The sequence below is a fragment of the Mustela putorius genome, unplaced genomic scaffold (genome assembly GCF_011764305.1).
Source record: "Mustela putorius furo isolate JIRA1106 unplaced genomic scaffold, ASM1176430v1.1 tig00003867_pilon_pilon_pilon, whole genome shotgun sequence".
NCBI classification, from domain to species: domain Eukaryota; kingdom Metazoa; phylum Chordata; class Mammalia; order Carnivora; family Mustelidae; genus Mustela; species Mustela putorius.
In genome coordinates this window covers 28,476,547-28,492,452 of record NW_025422019.1, presented here as the reverse complement: position 1 = coordinate 28,492,452, position 15,906 = coordinate 28,476,547, and positions in this window count along the sequence as shown.

The following is a 15,906-nucleotide window of genomic DNA, read 5'->3' as shown; positions in this document are numbered from 1 at the left end:
GGTGTTTATCACTTTCAAAATCCGTGAATTTCATGAATGTCATGTCAGAGTCTACACCTAGAATTATAAACTCAAATGCAAACAGAGATAAGGAAGTAATTTAAATTAAAAGTGAAAACAGTAGAGGGTATGGTGCAGTTAGGTAGGGGCTCTTGGCAAAGTGAAATCACACTCCCTGTCTGAAAAGGAATGAGTGCTACTTAGCAACAGGTGATTGTTGTACAGTGACAATGCCCAACAGAAGTCAGAAATCTGTACTTTTATGTATATTTCCTTAGTTTTTAAACACTTGTTCACAACAAATGCATCTGTGGTTCAGAGATGACCTCAACCTAATACCCACCATTTGTGGTTGCTGGTTTACCATGATCCAAGGTAACGTAATGAGGATAGAGTTAGAAGTCCCAGTTACTGGAATCATTTGGGATACAAATCCTTTGAGAAATAAGTGCACTTATACTTTAATTAATATGCATAGATTTGCCTTAACTCTACACAGTGATAGGGAGTATCGAATCACACATATTTTATGATCTTTCTATTATTCCTGGCCAAGTAGTTTAAGGCTAAACTGCGCTGCTCCCATAGCCAGACTGTCGCCTTCACAGCCCTGGGATAAAAGGCAGCTGTCCAATTTTGTCAAACCACAGTTTCTATTACTCCCAGCCCTTGAGTTGGAGACAAGCACACACAAATGAATGAAAAGTGGATTTCAGCATTTGAAAGGTGTTTTCATGTAATTATCATTACACTTCTATATTTCTTGGGCAAAGAATGAAGAGGAAGTGACAATTAATTAAAATTCAAACATGTAGAAAATATAAAGACTGAGGAAAGATATGAGGTGTTGAATATGAATGAACCCAACCAAAGATGTGTTTTCCCCCTAAAAATGTTTTAGGTTTGAGGGTTTTTTTTTTTTATCCTTCCCCTCTACTTTCCAGAGTGTTGCTTACTACCTCACTATTTTGAATTATTTCTGAAGACACAGAACCTTTAAATAGAATGTGTGTTTCTACGTCTCATAGACTAATAGGCCTGGAGGAACATCTTTCACCAGTCTTGAGACTGGTGAGTGCCCAATCCACACACTTTCTAATAGTACCTTTGACAGCAGATTAGCATCTTATAGATCAAAATATCCCATCTTAATAGTCAGTATTGACCTGCCTCTTCATTGACCAATTGTTCTGAACTGGATCCTGAGTTCAGGAAACACTCACGGTACAATGCACATTAAGTAATTAGCACATCACTGCGCATGCACAAATGTGAGTAATCATTATTTTCACTCAAGGACTGCCAGAAGAGCTTCCTTTTTACTTTATAAGAAGCAGAAGCAGGTAGGGATTCCAAGATGACAAGCTAGCAAGGGTTGAATCTACTTCCTTCCCGTGTGCTCCCTTTTGCATAGTGTACTTGGTGTTTGCGGGCTGGAGGAGGAGGGAGTACTTCATTCACAATGAAGAAGGAAAGCAATTCCAGCTGCAGTGACTAGTCCAACAATTACTATTCTCATCATTAAAATAGTTCAAAAAAGCTCATATTCATTTTTGTCCATCACGTTTCAAGTTTCTTAAAGTCAAGAACTATGTCTCTTTTCCTTTGCAATCTTTTCTACATCAACACCCAGTTATACATGTAATACGTTTTGAAAAAATGAGTGAAGGGGCGCCTGGGTGGCTCAATGGGTTAAGCTGCTGCCTTCGGCTCGGGTCATGATCTCAGGGTCCTGGGATCGAGTCCCACGTCGGGCTCTCTGCTCACCAGGGAGCTTGCTTCCCTTCCTCTCTCTCTGCCTGCCTCTCTGTCTATTTGTGATCTCTCTCTATCAAATAAATAAATAAAATCTTTAAAAAAAATGAGTGAAAATAAAAATACGAGTAAGACACCACTTATTTTTGTTTCATTATAAATACTGTCCTTGAGATCTTAGATGGTTAACAACTTAATTGCAAACAGCAGTTTAGATGTTGTACATTTATATTAATCCTCCTTTATAAAGGTTAGGTTTCACTGATAACAGTGCATTACAACCTTAATAAGCTATAAAAATAAAGGAGTTATTATTTACCAAATAAAATGATTTTTATACTTGTATTAACCATTCTGTGAGACTTAGTATTGCTTATTTGGTAACATACTGAATTAGTGACCAAAAACTATTTAAGTCATAAATAGTTAAAAGATACATGGAGAAAGTACTGAAAAGAAAACAGCAAAAAATTAAAAATTGTTTTATCTAGATTATGAATTATAATTTAGCTCCTTTATATTTTAAACTATTAAGTTTAAGTTTAACTTTATTTAAAAGTTAAATCATTAACTTTCTTCTTTTACACTTAAATGAGAAATTTGGGTAGATTTTAAAGCAAAATTAGTTATACTTAGAAATGGGTATCTTCAAGATACAAACTACTGAGAGATTCTCCAAATGGTCCATGAATGGTATATGGTACACTCCAGTCCTTTAATCTTATCTGACTTCTCACCTTTGCTATCTCGAATGAAGGCTAGCACACCAGATATTTTTTAAACTATGACCCAGTAATGCTGATTCACTATTCCCTCTATGAAATATTTTTGCTTTAATCTCAATTTTACCTTGTTCTGTACTCTTCGATCTACTGACCCTGAATTCAGGTTCTGCTTTTAGCTTTTCCTGGTCTTGTTATTAAGTTCATCAACATTTGTGAATCTGAAATATTCATTTTATCCATACAAGCCTATCTCATTATATCCTAAATGTCCCCAGTTCTTTTCTTCTTCTTTTATTATTATTATTATTATTATTATTAATATTCTCGGTTTTCAAAGTCACAGTCTATTCTCCTCCCCACCACCTTCAGCCCTGTGAGAACCCAGCTTCTATTCCTGGCCTAAGAAACAGTCACACAAAAGAGTTTTTCTGTTCTACCTTGTTAAATAGAATGAAAAAAAATTTTTTTAAGGCTTGAAAAACTGTCATATTGTTTTGTGCAAGGAACCCTAGGCAGTTCAATGTTTGGAATTCAGTAAATTTTAGATTTATAAAATCCATTTACTCTAATATATTTTAAATGCCAAAATATTATGGGAAGATAGTTCCCAAGAGTTAGTGATCTGGTTTGAAGGCATAAGTGGCAGAGGTTGCTGGGAAGAGAACTAGAAAAGGCCATTTCTCTTAGCTGAATCATGAGCACTAGGGATTGGCTTAGAATATTTGAGCAGAATGAAGCAATTCCTGTGGAATGAGCCTTGGCCAGGAAAACACACTGCTGTTGGACAGAGGGAATGCAATATCTATGGCTTTAGCTTGTTGGAGCAAAATCTTAATTAACCTGATTCTCTCCCGTTGGCTTTCACTGTCATTTAGATTTGCAAGGAAAGGGGTTATGATATATGAGTACCTGAAAAACATTCTTTCCTCTTCAGGGTTTGACGGCATCTTCCTTTGCATAGAGGATTAAATAATAATTCACATTTATTCTCATGTTAACACTGTGTATTTTCTCAGTTTTAAAAATAATACAGACCCATTATACAAATTGGGAAATTTCAAAAATATAAAGGAGCTAAATTATAATTCATAATCTAGATAAAACAATTTTTAATTTTTTGCTGTTTTCTTTTCAGTACTTTCTCCATGTATCTTTTAACTATTTATGAACATGCCATCTTGTCTCTTGTTATCAAAAAATTCATTTAAAATGCCTTTCGAGTATATTTTTGAATATGCTTCTATCTTTAGGATTTTGCTTATTTCAATAGATCATATTTACTTCACCATCCTCCTTTATTAACCAATGTGGTTGTAATCATTTGCAGTTACGCTTTATTTTCTTTTCCTTATATAAATGAAGTGTAACTTTCAAGCTAAAGGTAGATTCTCCCATTCTGTGAGCTCATTAACTTGGAATGAAAATGCTGTAAGGAGGATTGGGACAAAAAATTTTTGTCTGTCCATGATAAGAGTTCTAAGTTAGACAATGAACTGCTAGCTATTAAATCAGATATCTGTTGTCAAGTCTAATGTCTGACAAATCACTTCAAAATCATCTTTCTTTACATATTTCCAAAAGCAGAAGTTCAGGAATTAGGGGGTTTATTATCTGAAATTAACCCCATATTTCATTTGCAGGGTCTATGTTAAGTGTTGTGTAATGGCTTCTTACAGAGTTTCATTAGACCAGAACTCTGGTGCTCTCCATTTACATGTATTTACATTTTTATTTTAAAATACTCTTAACAAGGGGTGCCTGGGTGGTTCAGTTGGTTAAGCAACTGCCTTCAGCTCTGGTCACAATCCTAGAGTCCCACAGCGGGCTCCCTGCTCAGCAGGGAGTCTGCTTCTCCCACTGACCTTTCTCCACTCATGTTCTCCCTCTTTCATTCTCTCTCTTTCTCTCTCTCAAATAAATAAAAAAAAATCTTTAAAAAAACACTTTTAATGAATAATCCTTTTATATTTACAATATTAATCCAATCCAATATTTATAAAGAAACAATAGGCATTTTTGTATTTTGTGTTCAATACATTGTTCATATTGAATTCTCCATAGACAGTAATAAGCAAACAATATAAACCCATCAATATTAAATATGAAATCTTAATCACAAATGAGTTGTAATTGGATTCAATTGCAAATGGGTTTTTTTCCCTCACAGCACAATTAAAATCTACTCACAGATTTTTTCATTAGAAAATAAAATCAGCTGCTTAGTTCTAAAAATGTACTGTGACAAGAGCAAGGACATTTTCTCTCTGCTGGTTTTGCTTTTTGGAGGCTATAATACTCTGGGTTTTAGTATGCAGTGCCCATAACCTATTCTGCAGGGTCAAGGACTCTTTTAAGATAAAACAGAGTATAAGACAATGTGAAGTAACAGCATCATAAACTACTTAAACTTCAGTTGCCCAGAAGTCGAAGTCAGTTTACTCCGAATATATCCTGGGCTCATATATGTTAACATTAAATCAAAAGCACATTTCTGTGAAAGTTCATGCCAGCCACAGTCCACTCTTCCTATGTGGATTTTGTCTTTGCCATGGACAGAAAAGTAAAAAAACAATGTATCCCTCTTCATTTCTACTCTCACACACAAAATAACAAAAATAAAAATAGAAAAATAAAACTTCATAATTAAACCAAGATCCACTTCTCAAACAATCTGATTGAAACCAGAATGGAGGCACATGATAGAGAAAGATTGAAGTTTGGCAAAAGTGAGACCAAAATTTTTTCACTTCTGGTAAGAAGAGGCCTCCTTTCCCTCTCTCTAAAGTAAAGGTTTTGTCTAGACACTGATAAATGTTGTCCTGGATGATTAACTGGTTAGAAATATTTCTGGGAGACACCCTGCCAGATTTGGGGCAACCAAGAAATTTGGCTAAGCTGAGCCATTCAAAATATGGCTACCAGGGCACCTGGGTGGCTAAGTCAGTTAAGCATCTGCCTTCAGCTCGGGTCGTGATCCCGGGGTCCTGGGATCGAGCCCTGCATTGGGCTCCCAGCTCAGTGGGGAGCCTGCTTTTCCCTCTCTCTCTGCCTCTCTGTACTCTCTCTGTCTCTCAAATTAATAAATAAAAAAATTAAAAACAAAAAAACCCAAAATGTGGCTACCATTTTTATTCAAACCCACAGTTGCATGTACATCTTTATTTTTTCTTTAATATTTTATTTATTTATTTGGCAGACAGAGATCACAAGTAGGCGGAGAGGCAGGCAGAGAGAGAGAGAAGGAAGCAGGCTCCCTACTGAGCAGAGAGCCTGACGAGGGACTCAATCCCAGGACCCTGGGATCATGACCTGAGCTGAAGGCAGAGGCTTTAACCCATTGAGCCACCCAGGTGCCCACATGTACATCTTTAAAGTAGAGTTTATTAATCACCTTTTTTGCAGTTACATCTTTCCATTTTGTCCTTTAGCTTCTGTCATTATGCCCTTCTCAATAGAATCCAGATACTGAGATTAAATCTTGAGCTCTGTAAATGTTGAATAAACTTCCATAGATTATGAATGTCAGGGACACAAAAGACAAAATACATGTATGTGTGCATATGTACACACTCATGTGTAGATCGCTGATCCCTTTTTAAGCAAGTATGAAAATGACGAAGGAAGAACTATGTCACTGTTTTGATATCCTTTTTTCTTCCCTTTTAACTACAAGTCTACATGCATTCCCCTATTTTTTTTTAATGAAAAAGGCAAGATTCTAATAATAAATGTGAAATGAGATGAAGATTAGCTCTGAAATATAAGTATTATAAAGGTGAGCAATCAGGGCTCTAGGCCAATCTTTTGATCTACTTTAAAAATATTATCCTCAAATAAAAAATAATTTTTTTGGGTTTTAAAATAGTTTTTGATATTTAAGGAGAATATTTAGTTCTTTAGTGCTATGTTTGAAGCAAACTTCTCAAAAGCTTTAGAAGAAACTGGTGAATATCTTACTGAACTCTGAAAAGAGGAAAGAGTCTAAGCCTTAAAAGAGAAAAGAATAACTTTTCATCTTTCCCCAAAGATTATATTCTCTGTTGTAAATGAGAAAAGATTTGATTTCTAAGTATAATATTCCTCTCCTCACCATTCCCTTTTTTTCCCCTAGCCTTTCTTAGGTCTGCTTTCCAACTGAATCCTTTAGTGAAGGAAAGGTCAAAGATTAGAGTAGCCTAGGAAAAAAAAAATAGCTGGAACATCCTTTGGTCTCAAGATTCAGCTGTAAGTCTTAAAACCCTGTGCCTGGTTACCAGCAAAAATTCCATTCCAGCTGCAGAAAAATCTGTCATGTCATATCAGTGAGAGCTCAGTGTCTTTCAGACCAGGTTTGAATGCATCTAATTGAGTGATTTATGGTAATTGTAGACTTCAGAATGCAAAGTGAGAGGTTGATGTTATGCTTAGTGGTCAAGCCATGTGGCTGCCTATACCTGGAGAAATCCACTCTCAGATCCTAATTGCATCAACAACTCATTTTTGCACCGAGAACTTTCATGGGTTTATTATCTCTAGAGAAAGCATTCAAGAGTTTTATTTTTTCAAACGAAGAATGAATTTATACTGATTCAGTCCAGTTTTGATTGGTTTCCCTTGGCTGGTGACTATTGGTATGCAGTTTGTGATGTCTGTTAAGAGACCTAGAAGAAATTTGTTGCTGTGGAACTCAAGGATATGCCATGACTGGGTTATATGATTACTATATGATACTCTTAGTAAAGACATAATCTGTCATATACACCTAGATGAGATCTAGTTAGGGTTAACAATGTGGATAGACAAGAGAAGATTCTGGCTAGCTGAACCGTAAGTGAGAAGAAGGACTCTCACACTGCTTTGGTCATGATTACAGCGGCAGACCAGAACATTTGGGTGCTGATGTCAATGATATCGGATATATATCTGTATGGGAATATGGAACAAAGTAATATGACTCAGTTTCAAAGACGGGACATATCTAACAACTTTCTTTGTCTCTTGGTCCATCCAAAAGGATAAATGTTATAATAAAATCATTGCCTGAGGAAAAAACAAACTCAAAGGAGAACCGATAAAAATAGTTTAACTTAATCCCAATCTAAATTGGGTTGACCTTCCTCTTTGCCATTGTTTCTTATGATCAGAAGATGCTGCCTATTGAAAAGGACATTAGATAATGTGCTGGAATAGCTCCTTGGTGAATACATCTATTAAAACTTATCCTCTAAACTCATCTGCCACATGGTATCTGTTGCTGCACTGGCAATAAATCCTCAGGGATAGAGGATGAAAAACTCAGGGGGATCTGGCAAAGTCTGGAAATAGAAATAGACCATCTGCCTCATGGAGAAATTGACAAGAGACTCAGAACAGATGCAGGCACCCCTTCACCATGAGGCAGATGGATAAAGAGAGCAAATAGAACCCAAAGCTGATTCTGGGAGACAAATAAGTAAAAGGCACGGGAGAAGGCTGGTTCTGAAGGATAAAGTACAAATTTATCAGTCTGAGCTTAAAGCATAGTATGGCTCCACTCTGGTTTTCCACACCTATCCTTTACTACTCTCCCTAAACACATCTCTCCAGCCAGAAATACTAATTTGGCAACATGCAGACATGACTTTTGCATTCATGACACTCCTGCCTCCTTTTTGGCAATGCATATTTTACCCACACTTTAAGGCTCTTTCCTCTGCAAAATCTTCCCTAACACAACTCATAATGATCTCTTCCCTTCATAAATGTTCAGCATATATTGTTTATGCTTCCCGTTTTACAATGACATGGTATTGTGCTTTGGATAAAAATTCAAATTTTTTTCACAGCTGAACTATATAAGATTTTATCTAACTGAAGCCTATTTCTCTAATTTATCTTGTGTAAATCTCTGCATGGCCATACACAGCTACATTTGGCTTCATTGGTTTTGAGCACATTATTTTGCTTCCCATCTCAAAACTTTGGCATAAGACTTTACTCAGTTGAGTATCAGAAAGAGGGAAAAACCACTGGGATAGTAAGGTGAAGGAAGCAGAGAGAAGTTGGGGAGGGTTCCATCTCACAGTAAGAGCAAATGTGACTGAGGGATAAAGGAAATGTGGGAGGAATATCTTCAGAGACAAGTAAGCGAAGGACATGGTGGAGAGCCCAGAATTTCCAAAAGCTAAAGAGAGAGCATTCAGTAGAGATTCTGCCAGCTGATAATTGAATTGCTTGATCTTGAAGACCAGGCATAATGTTTGAAGAGAAACAGCTGGGAGCAACAGAGGAGAGAGGGAAAGGGAACCATCTTGATAATGATGAACCTGGCATGTTTTGTTTCCTGATATTTAGGTCAGGCTGGGCAGGTTTTCTTCAGCCTTCATCTTCTGGACTTATTTTATTCTATAACTGAGGAATGGACAAGAGAGTGGCTCATGCACACACCTTGGGTATATTTGGTTTTCAAATAATAACTATTGATTTTCTCTATGCCACCAGTTTTCACAGGCCTGTGGATAGGAGTAAAATTGCAAATGACATTTATACTACCTGGTACACCTGGAATTGGCATTCCAGTACCTTAACATGTTCTATTATTTCTGTGAGACCTTAGCTCCCTCGACATCTTCCCCTACACCTATGTTCTGGTGGTTCTCACAGTGCTTCCCATGTTTCCATGTAAGGATACTCGGCTGGCCGCAGCCACTTTCTTGTCCATTGTGGGTTATACCTCTCTGGCACCTGCTGTCATGTTCTCCAGAGTTCTGTGGCCATGGCTTGTACAAACAACCTGGAGAGAATGTACAGATAACCTGGAGAAAAAGAAAACTAAGGTCCCCTCTACTCAGCTACATAATTTCAATTTAGTCTCAGTTACCTTTGTGATATATGTTTACCAGTAGACTTCAAAGAAGTAGGAGCATTGAGTAGGGAAGGACATTTCCTTGGAATATCCAAGATTGAGAGTCGTTTATAAGAATGCCACAGAATTATGTCCACCGTGCCTGCAGCTCAATTTCAAGAAGGCCAAGCTTTTTTTTTTTTTTTTTTTCTTCATTTCTAGAAGGCCAAGCTTTCTTTCGGACTCCATTAATAGAACATATGTTCCAAGAAATTGTGTGTAAACACAAGGCAGCAGAATTAGGGATCTACCCCATGTCTTTTCTACACAACCATTACTTTGCAAAAATTACACCACACGTTAATAGCACCTTAAAGGTTGAACAAAATAACTGTACTAGGAATTTAAGCAAAATCTTTTGACTCTATTATTTCTAATCAAGTGATCTAAAAGAATAAGAACAGTTCTATCATCTCTGTCAATGAAGAGAGAAAGAGCTTGATTATGTGCCACACTCTTGCATCATCTTGATTCCCCAGAATGGACTAAATCAATTGAAAGATAAACTCACTGTAGTCAGGCATATGCTGACATGTTGGCCCCTTCACAAAAGCTCATGGACAGATTTCCTCTAGACCCAAACAAACTATGTAAAGAGTCTGTTTTGATTCTTGTTAGCTTTGCACTCTCTCAGCAAGCTGCTAAGAAATTTCAAATATGGCTACTCTTTTGGAAAGAAATGGCATTCCAGAATCTTTCAGGTTTTTTTTTTTTTTTTAATATAAGACAAAGTTATTTTTACAGAACAGTGCTACTCTACAAAGCATTCTTAGGAAGGCATACAGTTCTGACAGTTCAGTTAATTTAGAATTTGAGCTTGATATATGGTTTGTAAGGCTTAAACTAATGAACATGGTATGTACAAACTGACCCTTGATGTCATGATAGCATTGACCCACTCTGTATTTGAGGAGCCACAGCATGTCACCAATAATGTGGTCTATATGACTTAACTGCCACACTGTTCTTAACATAAAATTCTCCCTGGTGATTAAGATTTAGAATTACACAGTTAGTACATATTTGTTAAATGAAAGAAAAAACAAAATGTGTGTGTATGTGTATGTGTATGTGTTAGAAAATCAAAGGACTAATTTAATAAAGTCAAGCTTCTCATTTCTCATATGAAAACATGTTTATATGTTCCAGCCTTGATCAAAAAAACTGTGTGATAAAACTATACATGACTACTTTGTGAAGAAGTGTTTATCTCATTAATTCTTACAACTTTGAGGTATGTGTTAGCTTCCCCATCAGTAAAATCAGGATAATAAGACTTGTTTTAAATGAATTTTTAAGAACACAGGGTTAATAAATGGCAAAACAAAGGCTCAAAATGAGTTTTCTAAATTCAAGTCCCCCCGCCCCCAGATTCCATAGTGTTTTCTAGGTAAGGACTCTGAGTTTAAGAAAGGTAGAAAATTTTCTACTTCTGAGCCCCAATTTAAGGGTTTTAGCAGTATATTCTGCTCTGATTTAGGCAAAGCATTGGCTGTAAATACTCCCATAATGAGCCCTTAAAACAGAACATAGCCTTTGAGAGAAGACTTTGTGCTGGCACAATGATATAAGAAATCAAGGTCTGGATTATGTCTGGACACACTTCACATTACAAGTTGTGAAATAATTCAAGTATCTTTCTGAAGTGTACAGAAACATCATTCATTCTTACTGTGGAGACAGTTTTTTATTTACCAAAGTTGTTTCAGAGTGATAATTTTCTATTCTAAAAGAGTAGGAAAAAAGAAATCCTACAATCTTTGTGCTTACCTGCTTAGAAAGATCCCCACTTTGGAATAAATTTATAGAGCTTACACATCCTCCAAGTTCTCCTATCTCAGAACAAAAAAGAAGGCAATAGCTGAGAGTCTACAGTTATGGAAGCTGTGTAATTCTAAGGACTATACATTTTCTTAGTACTAAGAACAAATAAATCTGTAGAAATGAGTAGTGTTTTCTCAAAAGCATAAGATACAGATAATTTCCTTGACGCCAAGCAGTAAAACAATTATAGGTCACCTGAGTCCTGAATACTGGACATTAACTTCTCCAGTAGGCAATGTCCCCTTGAGGATCATTCTGGAAGATGTTATGGTTTAATATTTTGAGTTCTTTTGGAATGTAAGAATCTATTTCTCCAAGAGACTTTTTAATCATACAGATGACTCTTATTATCATCTTCTAATTATACTCATTAGTGGAGGTAGGAGATAGAAAGAACAGAATGGATAACCCAAGGCTGTATTTAATTTAGATATAACTTATCCTTGGCATCAGAATCTAATTTAATACTTATAATTTGAATAATCGAATTTGTAATATTTCAAGCAAAAGAGTAATGCTTTATAAAGAAAACAATCCATAAGAATTGGTAGTTTTTGCATTATGGCATACTACCCAAAACTGTTTGAAAATCAACTATCCAAAAAAAAAAAAATCCATCTTTATGCCTTCTTGTATCAGTTTAACAAAGTTGTTCTAGATGCCAGTGCTATCATCTGTCCCACATATTGAGCCAATTTTGTGACCATAGCAATCTTTAAATTTAAGATACAAAGTATTAGCCCATGATTAAAATACCTTGTTTCTATCCAGCTCTGTTTTCCTCTTCACTGTCCTGTATGGTCTTGCTTCACAGGTTAGATTTGAAACTAAACATTTTTATCCAATATTCTCCACTTGAAACTCACCCTTCTAGAGAATAAGTCGATCATCCTCACTCTCTTTACTTTCACTAAGCTAACTCCTAATCATCCTAAAGATCACAAAATAGATCTATTTCTCCCAAAAAGTCTTTCCTGATATTTCAATGTAGGGTTAGGATAACCTCTTATGGTTTCATATGATTGCCTCTTTACTAGATGTAACTCTTATTAGGATGTCAGGTCACTTGAGGACAAAGACCAAATCGGTTTATCCTTATGGCTAGAATAACTATCACAGTGCATAAAGATGATTAATAAGTATTTGTTAAAGAAAATGTAAAGAAATAACAAATGCATATACTATTTCTAAGTCAAATAGAAGAGTCAGCAATCGAAACCTCTAAGGGGAGCATGTTCCTCTGGAATCCTCATTCAGTCAAATAATTTCAACTAGGGAGAAGAGAACAAATAGAAGACAAAAGATATCTGGCTCTATTGTTAAAGGAACACTTTTACTTCTTCAAAGTTTGCTCTCTGCGATGTCAATCCAAATTGCCTGGGATGTGAAGGTTTTCTGGTTTCATACTGGCCTTTGAGATACAGATTATTATACTATTGACCTTTTTCTTAATATTCATGGTTTGTATCCCAGGAGTCTGGAAGAAAATTTTGCAGTGTTCCAGAGTTTCAAAGCAAACTGTAGATGTGAATACTTGAGATGTTGGACTATGGACGATTTTCTTTTTTTTTTTCTAGATTTTTCTAGTTTTTCTGTTTTTTTTTTTTTCTTGAATAAGATCAATCTTTTGCCTGATAGCCAATTAGAGAAAATTAGACTCAAGCAAAATCTCAGTCTTCACCTGAGGGTTCATGAATCTAGGTTCCTTGAATTCTATCTCCCTCAAGAAGGGATATCATATTCAATTTTGTTTTTAAAGCTTCATGTGCATGGAAATAGGACAAGGAAAACTATTGACATCTGGGAGTGTCAGAGTGTTTCTCCACTCCCAAAAGGGAATTAAGCATTTGCATGCTTGGATTCTTTCTCTCCTCTATTCTTTCAAGGGAGGTCTTTTTTACTCTTGTACTTAATCTTGGGATGCAGAATCAGACAACTATAATGAAAAAGGCAAGGCTGAACAGATTAAAGGAAAAGAAGGACTGCTACTAGCTAAGTCAGTTGCTGGGCTTTTCATTGTTATGGAGAATCCAGGGGAAGGGTCACTTCAAGATGAGTATAGAAAACTACAAAAAATCTGAGCAGTGTGAGAAAGATGGGGAACTGGTGAGAGGCAGAGAAAGTTGGGGAGGCTGGGCACCATGAAGATCTTAGGAGGGTTCAAGGGAGAAGCTGTAAGTATGAGAGAGATATTGGAGAAGAGAAAGTGTTGGAGGAAATTACAAACTCAGATACTCTAGGGTTGCCTATTCATGTCCTTTTTCTAATGAGAATATCCATATCTTTTATCACATTTTCAAAAGAGTCTAATGACCCAAAAGTGTTAAGAACTACTGATGTATATGCAGTTACATTAAACATTCTGATCTCGAAGAACTTCTCCTAGGAGATACAGCCTTTCCATAGAAACACTGCAGTGCAAATGGAGAAATTTTCAGGATACAAAAAAATAGGACCCATTTATAGAGAATAGTTATTTAAAAAGAAAAACTGTCTTGGACAGTGTATGATTTGTGTGACTCAGTCATATCATTCAGGCTTTGACCTTCCTTATAGCAGGGCATTGGGGTTACCTTCTAGTAGAAAGCAAGACTATTGATAGCTACTATGTTGTGCATCTAAAAGTGCATGTTTTTTATGTCCAAAGGATGATGATGGCTGTCAGCCCTTACCTGAATTGTTAATAAGATTTCCAGTTCTTTTTGGTAGTTTTTCCCTGAACATTTTTCAAAACCTCTAAGGCTTTGAACCTATGTCTACAAAATGGCTCTCCCTTTCTCACTTGTCTTTTCCCACTTGCTGGCAAGTAGAAGTAGAGCTATAGCCCTGAAGACTGAGTTGTAGCATGTTGATCTTTCTGATAGCTGCATGGAGATGCCAGAACCTTGAGCGCCCAAAACCTGTTAACATTGGTTGTTTCCTTAGAGTCTTCTGTTCTGCTCCTGGTAGGAGCCAAGTCTGCCTCTTCATGACAGCTCTACGAAATTATAGTTCACTTAGGGTTATTTACTGCCATTCTGATACAAATTTTATGAGATATTCCAACAGTTTGCTTATTTTTGTAATGTTTTTACAAAGTAAGGGAATATTTTTATTTTTGCCTTTTTATTAAGGAGTATCCCACAGCAGCCCTCCCTGAAGTACATATGCTATAGAGCTTTTTAGTGACTCTGTGTTTCGGTTTGCTCTCTCTCTCTTTCATTCATTGTGATGCGTTCTTTTAGAGTCACATAGTGGGTTCAAAACCTGTACCCTTCCACCACCCTCATTCTGGGTTGTTATTTTTAATTCACTGGTTCCCATTTCTTCTCCTTTAAAGTTTGCTTATTTTTAGGAGTTCATCCCTTTTCTTCTGCAATCTAACCTTCATCGACAGCCTCTTCATCAGACATGTATTTCTGCACATACGTGTCTCCATGGAGTTCTTTCTCCTTAGGAGGTTTTCTGAGTCTTCTGTGTAAATCAGTGGTTGAAAATCAATTCTCAGCAGGATGAGCTAAGGATCCAGCTACAGTGCAGACAGGGGGTGGCCTAATTCTACTAGCCAACAGTACTGGAACCTCGGATTCTTGATTGAACAATTTTACAAAAAAAACTTCCACCTAAGATATCAATTGTTCATTTGCATTAATAAAAATATTAGGTGTGTTTTATTTTTTTGGCTTCTCAGTATGTTTGACTAATATCTTATACTTTTATTATTTATATTTGGGGAATGAACCTTTCTCATAATTTTAATCTAAAAACCAAAACCAAAGATCTTAATTCCCTATATGAGACAAAGAGGGAAAAAAAGATGAATTTGCAAAACTTTCAAAGTAAACTAATATCTGATATATTTTTTAAAGGTTTTATTTATTTATTTGACAGACAGAGATCACAAGTAGGCAGAGAGGCAGAGAGAGAGAGAGAGAGGAGGAAGCAGGCTCCCTGCTGAGCAGAGAGCCCGATGCAGGACTTGATCCCAGGACCCTGAGATCATGACCCGAGCGGAAGGCAGCAGCTTAACCCACTGAGCCACCCAGGCACCCCTAATATCTGATATTTTAAGAAACTAATACCTGAGACCTCTATGTCAGAAAATCTATCTTAGTAGCATGCAAGTCTTAACCCATTTCACACAATTCTGTTGTGGGTTGCCAAAAGGGGGGTTCATTTGGATATTTAAAATATGCAGAGATTATAGTAAGGACAATCCTGGAACTCAGAGAGACTGCTGGTCTTCTGTGGTAGTTCTAGGAGCTTCCATGTAGAGGGTTCTTAGATAGATAAGGCCATCCCATACCTTCACATAAACAACGTGAGGAAAATAGTGCGGGAGAACACCTATGGGTCTCGTCATCTGCCTCTATTTTTATCTGCCCCAGAACTTAAAAGATCTGGCTTTATGGATGAAAAGGTTCCTAGCCTCTCCACTGGTATTTCTGGACATGAGACTAGGCGCTTAGGTCAGAAGGCGGAGAGTGTGGATCCCCTCATGGTCCTCAGAGTTGTGAAGAGAGATGCTTGTCTTGGGATCATTCTCTTTCACCTTTTAAGCATCCTCTTACAGCCTTAGGCATTATTATTATTATGTTTTTGATTGCTATTGTTTGTTTTTTTTTGTTTTTGCTCTTGTTGACTAATAAGACATTGGAAGGAACATTCTGATAAAAAGCATTGATACAGCGTGTTATCCTTCCAGGGGAGGGGCCTTCAAATTTTAAAAGAAGGGGGGGGGGACTAACACAAAGCAATGCA